Below are 10,943 nucleotides of genomic sequence, written 5' to 3' on the forward strand. Positions count from 1 at the left end.
TTGAAGGCTATTTCCGAAATTCTTCGGAGGATTGTCCACTCCGACACCTGAAGAATTTCCTGCATGTATGTTCTCAACAATCCCAAGGTGTTGTTCCTGTTGATGCACTGCGGTTACGAGTCTTCAAATATTCCTTAGCTGGCCAAGCAAGGGAATGGTATGAAAAGCTCCCCAGCAATACCATTCATACCTGGAACGAGTTAGCCAATATATTCTTGAAAAAGTGGTTTCCACCAAGAAAAAAGGCTGAGCTTAGGGACAAGATCTTTGAGTTCAAACAACTTCCGGGGGAACAACTATATGCAGCATGGGAGCGTTTCAAATATTATCTAGCTCAATCTCCGACCCATGGATTTCCGGATGCTATCCTCACCGAGAAATTCTACAAGGGGTTAGATACCATGAATCAAATTGCTGTCAACACCGCAGCAGGGGGATGCTTCATGGACAAATCATTTGTCAACATCACCAGGTTGCTCGATAAGCTTACTACCCACAACCAAGCTTGGCACTCTAGTGATAGTGAAATCCTGTCATATGGTAGTCCCTCTGCTGTCGCGGTGGCCAAAGAAAATCATGAGCGAGATCATGGTTTTTCTCAATTGCAAACCACCGTGGATTTATTATCGAAGAGGCTTATGGAGAAAGAAGCCAAAGGTATGAATGTTGTCGAGGAGATGCCACCTCATGCTCCCGGAATGTACCAAGTCTCTGAAGAAGCTTATCTAGAGGGGCAGCCACAATATGAAGATGTGAATTATGTCAATAACTCGCAAGGGGGTTATCAACGGCAAAACTATTAAGGTCCCGGTAATCACCCATGGCAAAAGCCTCAACAACAATTTCAAGGGAATAATTATGGAGGAAATGATCAGGGCAATCCCAATCAAGGGAATTACAACAACTATAATTATGGCAACAAGAGCTCGAACCCCTACATTCCACCTAGGGGGCAAGCATCCAATTCCCAACAGTGGAGAGATAATTCAGCTAGCAACTCTGCTGGCAACACGTCTAATGATTCTGTGGAACTGAAAAGTATGATGCAGAAAATGCTGATGAATCAAGACAGAACAGAGAGCACAATCAAGGGAATGTCTCAGGTCCAACTATCTCATTCAGCTTCCATTCAGAAGCTTGAAGCGCAATTCAGAGACCTTTCCCGAGAAGTGCATACTCCTCAACGGGGACAACTACCGAGTGATACAGTTCCAAATCCAAAAGGTAGTGGAGTAAACTCTGTGGAGAATGTACTTGCTATTAGCACCAGAAGTGGAAAAATACTTCAAGGTGCTAATAAAAAGGTGATTGATCTGGAACCAACTGTTGAAGAAGAAGCGCAGCCTGATGTACCTGATGCTATTGTAGAGGAAGAAGCAGAGGAGGAAGTCCCTATTGTGGCTGAAGAGGAACAGAATCTTGAAAATCTCAAGGCACAAGGAGAAAAACAGGAAGGGGGAAAGGCAAAACTTTCCGGCGCTCTTCGCCCTTTGAGCCAATTATTTAAATCTTCACCGCCTTTTCCTCAAAGTCTAGTGAGAAAAACAGAAGATGAGAAGTGCTTGCGATTTTATGATCAACTCAAGCAGTTGACAATGAACATTCCTTTCATGGACGCTGTCCAAGAAATGCCTGGCTTTGCTAAGTATTTGAAGGATCTTTTAACAAAGAAAAAGAAGCCATTGAAACACGACACTGTGGGTATCACTCACCGCGTTAGTGCTATTCTTTCCAATACCACAGTGCAAAAGAGGGAAGATCCTGGAGCATTCACAATTTCATGCACCATAGGGCAGCAAGATTTCGCCAAGGCTTTGTGTGATAACGGGGCGAGCATAAATCTTATGCCCCTGGAAATTTTCAAGAGATCGGGGCTAGCGATGCCAAGGCCAACTACCATGAGGTTGCAGATGGCTGACAGATCAATAAAAAGGCCAGTGAGGGTAGTTGATGATGTGCTGGTTCAAATCAGGGAATTTCTACTGCCGGCAGATTTCATGATTCTTGATTGTGCTATTGATCAAGAAATTCCTATTATTCTGGGAAGACCTTTCCTTGCGACAGGGATGGCTCTTATGGATTCCGAGAAGCACGAAATAAAGTTTCGGGTGAACGATGAGGAGGTGACTTTTCACGCAAGCAGAGGCATGAAATTACCTAGTCCATATCAAAATATTTCAGTCATCAATTCGGTTGATGAGGTGGATGAAGTGGTGGAATTCAAAATGGAGGAAGAATGCTTGAGTGAAGCACTATCGGCCATCTTGGTGAATTTTGATGCTGAACAAATGGAGGGATATACTGAGACAGTGAATGCACTCATCGGTCTGGGGTCTTATTCTTATGAACCCAAGAAACTGTCTCTTGATTTAGAGAAATGAACAACTCCTCCAGCAAAACCATCAATTATTGAGCCACCGAAGTTGGACCTCAAACAACTTCCATCCCATCTTAAATATGTGTTTCTTGGAGCAAATGCCACCCTCCCAGTTATTGTGTTATCACTTCTTAACGAGGGCCAAATCCAAAGACTCATCGCAGTATTGAAGAAGCATTTAAGAGCTTTGGGTTGGACTATTGCAGACATCCGGGGGATTCCCTCCGGAATTTGTGAGCACCGAATACAGTTGGAGGAGGAAAGTTCGCCAAGTGTTGAGCATCAGCGAAGATTAAATCTACCGATGCAAGAGGTAGCCTTCGTATCTTAATGCACGTATTTAATTTATTCGGAGCTATTAGAGCGGTGGTGAAGAAGGAGATTATTAAGTGGCTAGATGCTGGGGTGGTTTACCCGATTGCCAACAGTCCATGAGTAAGCCCAGTCCAGTGTGTGCCAAAGAAAGGGGCATCACAGTTGTCCCTAACTCTAAAAATGAGTTGATTCCAACAAAGACTGTCACCGGTTGGAGAGTGTGTATGGACTACCGGAAGCTGAATACCGCATCTTGCAAGGATCACTTCCCTATGCCTTTTATTGATCAAATGCTTGATCGGCTAGCTGGAAGATCTTATTACTGTTTCTTGGATGGGTACTCAGGGTACAACCAAATCAATATCGCATTGGAAGACCAAGAAAAGACTACTTTCACTTGTCCCTATGGGACATTCGCTTTCAGCCGGATGCCATTTGGTCTTTGCAATGCCCCAGCTACCTTCCAACGATGCATGATGTCCATATTCTCTGATATGGTTGAAAACTTTCTTGAAGTTTTCATGGATGATTTCTCTGTGGTGGGAGATTCATTCGATGAATGTTTGGGTCATCTTGATCGGGTGCTACAACGGTGTGAGGAGACCAACCTCGTGCTCAACTGGGAGAAGTGTCATTTTATGGTCAAGGAGGGCATTGTCTTTGGCCATAAGATTTCAAAAAGAGGGATTGAAGTTGATCAAGCTAAAATCGATGTGATTTCACAACTCCATCCGCCCGTTTCAGTAAAAGGAGTTCGGAGTTTCTTGGGACACGCTGGATTCTATAGAAGGTTTATCAAAGACTTCTGCAAAATTGCAAATCCAATGTGCAAACTCTTGGAAAAAGAGTCCAAATTCAATTTTGATGAGAAGTGCATCAAGGCGTTCGACGAGTTGAAGTTGAAATTAACCTCCGCACCTATTGTTGTGTCCCCGGATTGGTCACTTCCCTTTGAATTAATGTGTGACGCCAGTGGTCTTGCAATTGGTGCTGTGCTTGGTCAGCGGCTAAACAAAATCCTACACCCAATTTATTATGCCAGCAAAATACTGAATGAAGCTCAACTGAACTATACAGTAACAGAGCAAGAATTACTTGCTGTTGTTTATGCCTTTGAAAAGTTCCGGGCTTATTTGTTGTGTGCCAAGGTAGTGGTTCACACTGACCATGCTGCATTGCGCTATTTGATGGCGAAGAAGGATGTTAAGCCTCGGTTAATAAGATGGGTATTGTTGCTACAGGAATGTTACATCCCGTATATTTGGACTAGGAAATTAAACCATCCAACATGAGCAAATTTACTCGAGCCCGGAGGATTTGGTCATGTTCAAGCATGAAAATTAAGAACTCGGTGTATACAAGGAATGAAGTCCCGAAATGATTTAAGGCGGAAAAAAAAATCGCGACGATGACCATTGCAAATAATATTTTATATGTGATAAATGAGCTATGGACTAGTGCTATATCACATGAGTATAATATTGAGTATGTGGAGTGTGTTAAAATGATTAGTATTCAGGTGAATTAAAATCATGGAATTAATTGAGCGTGTAACTGGTTACTTGTTGGAGTGTAGTGGTGGTATAGAAAAATAAATTATTGGGTAGGTGATGAATGTCATCACCATTTTCTCACGTGGCAGTAGGATGAGAAAGGAAAGTATTGACTATGCATTTGTTTGGTTTGGTGGCACATCTTGATGGAAAATGATTATTATAGCAAATATCATATAGGTGGACCCACACCCTCAAACAGAAAGATGGATGTAAACATACTAGTTTAGTTGGAAAAGGTTTCAGAATAAAGACATCATATAGGAGAAACCTCTGTCCATGCAAAAGGTACACATGCCGAAAATTCATTCTTTGAAGAATTTTCAGACACAAAGATAAGTAGCAACAGTAACGTGAGCTATGGTAGCAAGCAGCAATATTGCGTTTTCTTGAAAACAAAAAAATTAGCAGCAACGTTTTCCTTATTCCAAATGGGAAACGTATGATCCCTCTCACGAAGAAATATAATGAGTTTTGCGCTCCGCTTCAATCTCGTGGTTTTATTTTGTCGTATTATTGAATCTGGGCTTTCTTCGAAGGGAAGTAAAGTGGAAGAAGATCATTTCTTGGCATATAAGGTAAGATTTATTCTCTCCTAAGTATATTTAAATTCATCCAGGTCATAGTTAAATCGTGAGACGAGAAGTATGAAAATTATACCGTAAATTGTATTTGATGTTGTTGTTGGCTCATGGGCTGTTTGTTGGACTATTTTGTGGGTTATGTAAACGTTGTTATGGATGGAAATTATGTTATACGACATGATTAGGATGATGAATATATGAGGTGTGTTAAAAATAGTCCATATTTAAGTGAATTGGGATCAAGAAATTAATTACGTGGATAATTAGTTAATTGTGGGATTACATTAAATGAAGATATAATGGATAAGTGTAGGTGGACAGCATGTCCACGTGGCCAAGGAGTAATTGTTACCATTACACGTATAGGACTTCTTTTCCATGGTGTCATCTTTTGAATAGGAATGTATTATAATATGTATTGTATTGTGGGGGCCCATAATAAATGGTGTTAATCTAACATGAGCAGTTAAAGTGACAAAGCCCACAAATCATACCATGATCCGGTTATTTCCTCATTTGCTACAGATATAACAAAAGTCTTATTAGACCAAAAACCAAAGTACAACAACAACCTTACCTTGGTGAAGACGAAAACCTTTGTTGTTCTACTGCCAGAACTCAACATCACTTTATTTCACATTTGTTCACTTTTAATGAGAGGATTCTCCTATTGTTTTACATATATGCTGCAACAATTTCACACCATGGATAGCTACTAACACACTCAAACGTAGAAGAGGCAGCATCATTAAGTTATGATTGTTAGATAGTAATTTATTTCTCAAAGGCAAATTATGCATCAACAAGTTTGTTCACACCAACAGAATTATATTTCTGGCAACGTTGTCATGCTTGAAGAAGAAATTGTAAAATTTGGAGCAATTAAGAATAGAAATTCCTCCGAGAAAATTAAGGTACGATTTTCTTGTTTTATGGTGTAATCGTGTTAATAGTGTTGTAATGGAGTTATTAAAATTGGATTGGACGAAATTGGAAGTAAGAAAATGCAAAAATTGATGTTATACGAAATCGCGGGTTAAAATGGATTTAGAGAAGTTGTTGAGTTGTTAGATTTATTGTGGGCTGTTTTTCTTGTTAGTAAATATATGATATAAAGCCGAGATTTGTGGTAAATGATGTCCTTATCATATTGAGAATATTTTTAAGGTTAAGAAGAAAACATACGAAAAGGTGCCATGGAGTATACGGATTGTAATTCGAGCTTGTCGCTCTTTATAGAATATTATGAAATTTTTATGGACATGCATGCTGTGTTTTTGGGACTTATTTGTTGTTGGGCTGATATACCAAATTGGGAGATGCTAATGGTATAGAGGAGATGTTGCCCGTTTCGTTTTAAGAATAAGTCATCAATTAATATATATGATATGCGAAAGCCTTCTTAAGTCACGTGCGTATTCTTACGAGTATAGGTTTATCATATTAATTGTGGAAGTTCTTGGCTGGACTGAGCTCTTGAACGACGTAAGGTATGTAAAGTTAACCCTTCTTTCTTTTTGGCATGATCTTTATGAAATGAACATACGATGTGAATATGATTCCAAAGAAGTTCCTATTCTTACTAGGATGGCTAATGTTCTTGATTTCCAGAAGCTGTTTCGTTATGTCTCGATACGTGTATATGATTCCGGAACTTCTATTTTGATATAACCCACAGTGACAGTCGAAAGGTATTTGATATGACTATTGTCTTGGTTTTCAAATGATGATTCGTTTTGATTATTCTATTGAGTCTCAGATATGATTTAATTTGCATATGGTTTCTCACTACTCTGCTCGTGCATGCCTCAATACATCTTTCACTGAGTCCCGGGCCAGGACATGTTTTCGTGTACAGATCCACTGCATTATTCACCGAGTCCCTCACTAGAGGGTCGGGACACGTTATATATATGTATATGATGATATGATGATATGGGGATGGCGGCCAGGATGACACATGATGATCTTATTCACCGAGTCCCTCACTAGAGGGCCGGGACACGTTATATATATATATATACATGATGATGATATGATTTTATTTACCGAGTCCCTCACTAGAGGGCCGGGACACGTTATACATATGCATATGAACAGGATGATTCTCTAATGGTGACATTAAGTTTCATAACGAGTTAAGTCTGATATTGACACCATGATTTATGATTCAAAGGTAAGCCTTGTGGTTTTCTGGTTATTGTACTGGTTTTCTATACTCCTCACTTCAGTATGATCCTGTTTATTGTATTTATGCTTTACATGCTCAGTACATATTCTGTACTAACCCCCTATCTTCGGGGGGCTGCGTTCATGCCCGCAGGTACAGATGCTCACGTTAGGTAACCCACCAGCTTAGGAGTCTTATTCAGCTATCTTGGAGAGCTCCCTTATTCCGGATCCTAGATTTTGGTACAGAATCTCTTGTGATGTATATGTATTTTATCCAGGGGTACGGCGGGGCCCTGTCCCGTCATATGATACTGTTGTTACTCTTAGAGGTCTGTAGACATATGTGTGGGTTGTGTATAAGTTCTGTTCAGCTGTGTCTATACGATGTGCTATGATATGATGTATGTCTGTAGTGGCAGCCTTGGCGGCTTGCATATGACACGATATTGATGTGTAGTGGCAGCCTTGTCGGCTTGCGTATCATTTTATGATTTGATCAGTTGTGACTCATCAGGAGACAATTTATCTGAATATACATATATGATGACGTTATGAACCGTTGGAGTTCTTTTGCAAGTTTCCATATTGTTCATAGATTCAGTTTGATTATATGTAACAGGTTCGTATACGGGTGTCCAGTTCGGGCACTAGTCATGGCCCACGGGGTTGGGTCGTGACAAGGAATTTGACTTTGAATTCAAAGACCGAAAAGGGTCCGAAAATCAAGTAGCTGACCATCTCTCCAGACTTGAAGCACTGGGGAGACCGATTGATGTGTTGGATATTGATGACACTTTTCCGGATGAAAGAGTCTTGGTCATCTCCAATGATGTGGCACCATGGTATGCCGATATTGCCAATTTGGAAAAGGTTGTCTGTGGAATGGTGGAGAGGGAAGAACCACGGTGAGATTCTGAACCGAGATTTAAAAATACTTTTTCACATTCCCTACGGAACCTTTTGGCTGCAAGCAGGGATTCCTATCGGAATATCATTGGCCAAGAAAATCCCCTCAAGCCTGCCCTTTCCAACATTATGTCCACCACCACACGCCACTCCGACAGCCGAAAGCGCAGAGTTCGGAGTCCCTTAAAAATTGTCGGGGCCTCGCCTGACGGAATAGGCTCCCGTGTGCGATCCCTACCCCGCTTTATTAGGGCTTGTAGAGAGATGCAAGAAAATTAGGGCGTGATTGATATTGAGAGTGGAGAGGAGAATCCTCCGTCCCCGGGAATGGCAGGGCCAGAGGCTCCCTATAAGCATGGAAGCCCAGTGACCCTTTCGGAACATGCAGGTCCCAACCCCTTACCATTGCACTTCAGCACCAACGAAATTGGTGAGGCTTCCACTCAAACAGGGTCGGTCGGTCCGAACCTGAAAACCCTGTTGTACCAGTTTGCCAACCAGATCCTCGCATGTCACACCTCTACTACCTCCGCCATATCTGAGGCAGGAAAACTGCAAGTGCCGGACTCTGCAACTACTGAGAATTGCCAACTGGGCCAGGAAGTTGAAACGCTCCGAATAAGATGTCGTGAATCTGAATCCTTGAAGCACTCCGTTCGGCTGAGTTACGACGAAACCAACCACCAACTGGACGAATAGAAAAAATCCTTGCAGGCTAAAGATTCTGACCTCCAAGATCTTCAGGCGCGATTCTGCCACCTGTCAAGCGAACTGGAGGCTGTTCGGGGTCAGCTCAGATGCTCAGAAGCTTCCCAGGCCCTATTATGAGCAAAGTGGGAAAGTTTGCAGCGGCGCCGGGCTGGCCAGGAGCATAAGGCCAGTCTGATGTGCGTGACCTTGATATTCTAAGTCCTACCGGGATGCCCTCCAGGAGGCTTTGGACAAGAAACTGGACCTGGAGAAGGCCTTGCTATATACCGATGTGGATTTTTTAGCCGCTGAGTCTACCATGGCGAACTTACGATCGTTTGAGAATAGCAGCTTCGATAGTGGAGATTCGGGAGCCCCCGCACCTGCTGATGGTGGTCCGTCCTCCCCTTAACTTTTGATTCCTCGTAGATTTGATGGACCTGCGTGCCCATGCTTTATTTATTCTAGTTCTTGCATGTCCTTGTTTTGCTTTTTGAACAATTATGCATACAGTCTCCTGCTTCCGGGCCTTTAGAAAAGATTCTATGATAGTAGAGCCCTGAATCTTTGGGTGCAACTGGCCACTTCTCCGACTTTGGTCCTCCGACAGGTCTGGATTTCAACAATTCCAATTTCCTCACTGGAGTAATATTCGTCTGAATCATACTTGGTATTGATCTGCGGAACAGCTCTTAAGCTTTTTCGAACTTAATCTTCTTTGTAAGAAGTCTTAATCGTTATAAGAGAGGGCCCTTATGTCTCGGTTCTTAGAAAAGGACGACTCATTTTCGCTTTGGCACAAAGTTTTTAGGTACGACATTTAATTACGCCCGTTTACCGTACTTTGCTTAACACTGCAAAGAAATTTGCTTAACATGACAAAGAAAATACTTGCTTAGCATGGCAAAGATATCTCAAAATCAGAAGAATTTCATCTTTATTTCCCTGGCTTTATCTTGAGCTAAATAAAACCTTGGCTGCCATCTAGCGTGGTCAGTCCGGATACATATGAATACTTTATTCGGGCAGTCCCCGGTGGTGACATTTGAATTCCCTAAGTCGTAGCCACAATCACCTCATCTTTAGTTTATATATATAGGTATCCCCCCAATGTTGAGAAGCAAGGAATGAAGTTCCAAACATTATATAATGCCCGGGAAAACCTATTGACGACCAAGCAACACTGCCTCATTAAAAACCTTGCCGAAAACCCAATTAGGACAAAAATTGGTCGAAGGGAAAAAGAGTGCAGCACTACCGGCCATAGTTTTCCCGCTAAGCATAATATCTCTTGAGGAAACTAACATTCCAATTACTAGGGACTTGCTTACCGCCTTCGTCCTCCAGTTTGTACGAACCTTTACGTCCAATGCCAATCACCTTATATAGGCCTTCCTAGTTCGGACCTAGCTTTCCGCCATTTGCGTCTCGAGTACTTTGCGTCACCTACCGTAGCACCAAGTCCCCGAGTTTGAAATGCTCGAGGTTGGTGCGACGATTGTAATATCATTCCATCCGTTGTTTCTGAGCAACCATCCGGATATACGCGAGGTCTCTGTGTTCCTCCAATAAATCCAACTATACCAACATTGTTTCAGCTTTGGTCTACTCTTGTGCCCAATCGGACAGTGGACTAGGGGTCCCGACTTCCATCGGAATCAATGCCTCTGCCCCATATACAAGGGAGATAGGAGTTTCACCGGTACTGGATTTTGCCGTGGTCTTGTAAGCCCATAATACCTCCAGTAACTTTGATGGCCACGCCCCCTTTGCATCTTCTAACATCTTCTTCAAATTTTGGATAACCGTCTTGTTTGTTGACTCCACCTGGTCGTTACCGCTGGGATGATAAGGAGAAAAATTATTCCTTTTGATGTTCAATTCTTTGAGAAAGTTTGTGATCTTGGCTCCAACGAACTGCGGACCGTTGTCATAAGTGACTTCCTTTGGGATCCCGAACCGGCAAATTATATGATTCCAAATGAAATCGATCGCTTCCTTCTCTCAGATCTTTTTGTATGCTGCTGCCTTGACCCATTTAGAGAAATAATATGTTACCATCAACACGAACCGTAGCTGACCAGGTCCCACCGGTAATGGCCCTACTATATCCATACCCCATTTCATAAATAGCCACGGTGAGATAACCGGATAAAGCTCTTCACTTGGTTGATGCAACATTTATGTGTAACTCTGGAACTTATGACACTTCATGACGAACGCATTAGCATCCTCCTCCATTCGAGGCCAGTAATACCTAGCTCGGAGTAACCTCTTTGTGAGCGACTCCGTACCATAATGATTACCACATATGCATTCTTAAACCTCCCACATGACGCAGTCCGA

The 10,943-nt window shown here is 42.1% G+C and overlaps 1 non-coding gene across 1 annotated transcript; it reads right to left on the reverse strand.

Moving 5' to 3' along the window:
* Positions 1-248: 248 nt before the first annotated feature.
* Positions 249-355, reverse strand: LOC132616312 (small nucleolar RNA R71). Its single transcript, XR_009573102.1, has one exon. It is a non-coding gene; the product is annotated as a small nucleolar RNA R71 (small nucleolar RNA).
* Between the last annotated feature and the right edge of the window lie 10,588 nt (positions 356-10,943).

This window comes from Lycium barbarum, chromosome 10 (assembly GCF_019175385.1).
Source record: "Lycium barbarum isolate Lr01 chromosome 10, ASM1917538v2, whole genome shotgun sequence".
In the NCBI taxonomy this organism is placed as follows: Eukaryota; Viridiplantae; Streptophyta; class Magnoliopsida; order Solanales; family Solanaceae; genus Lycium; species Lycium barbarum.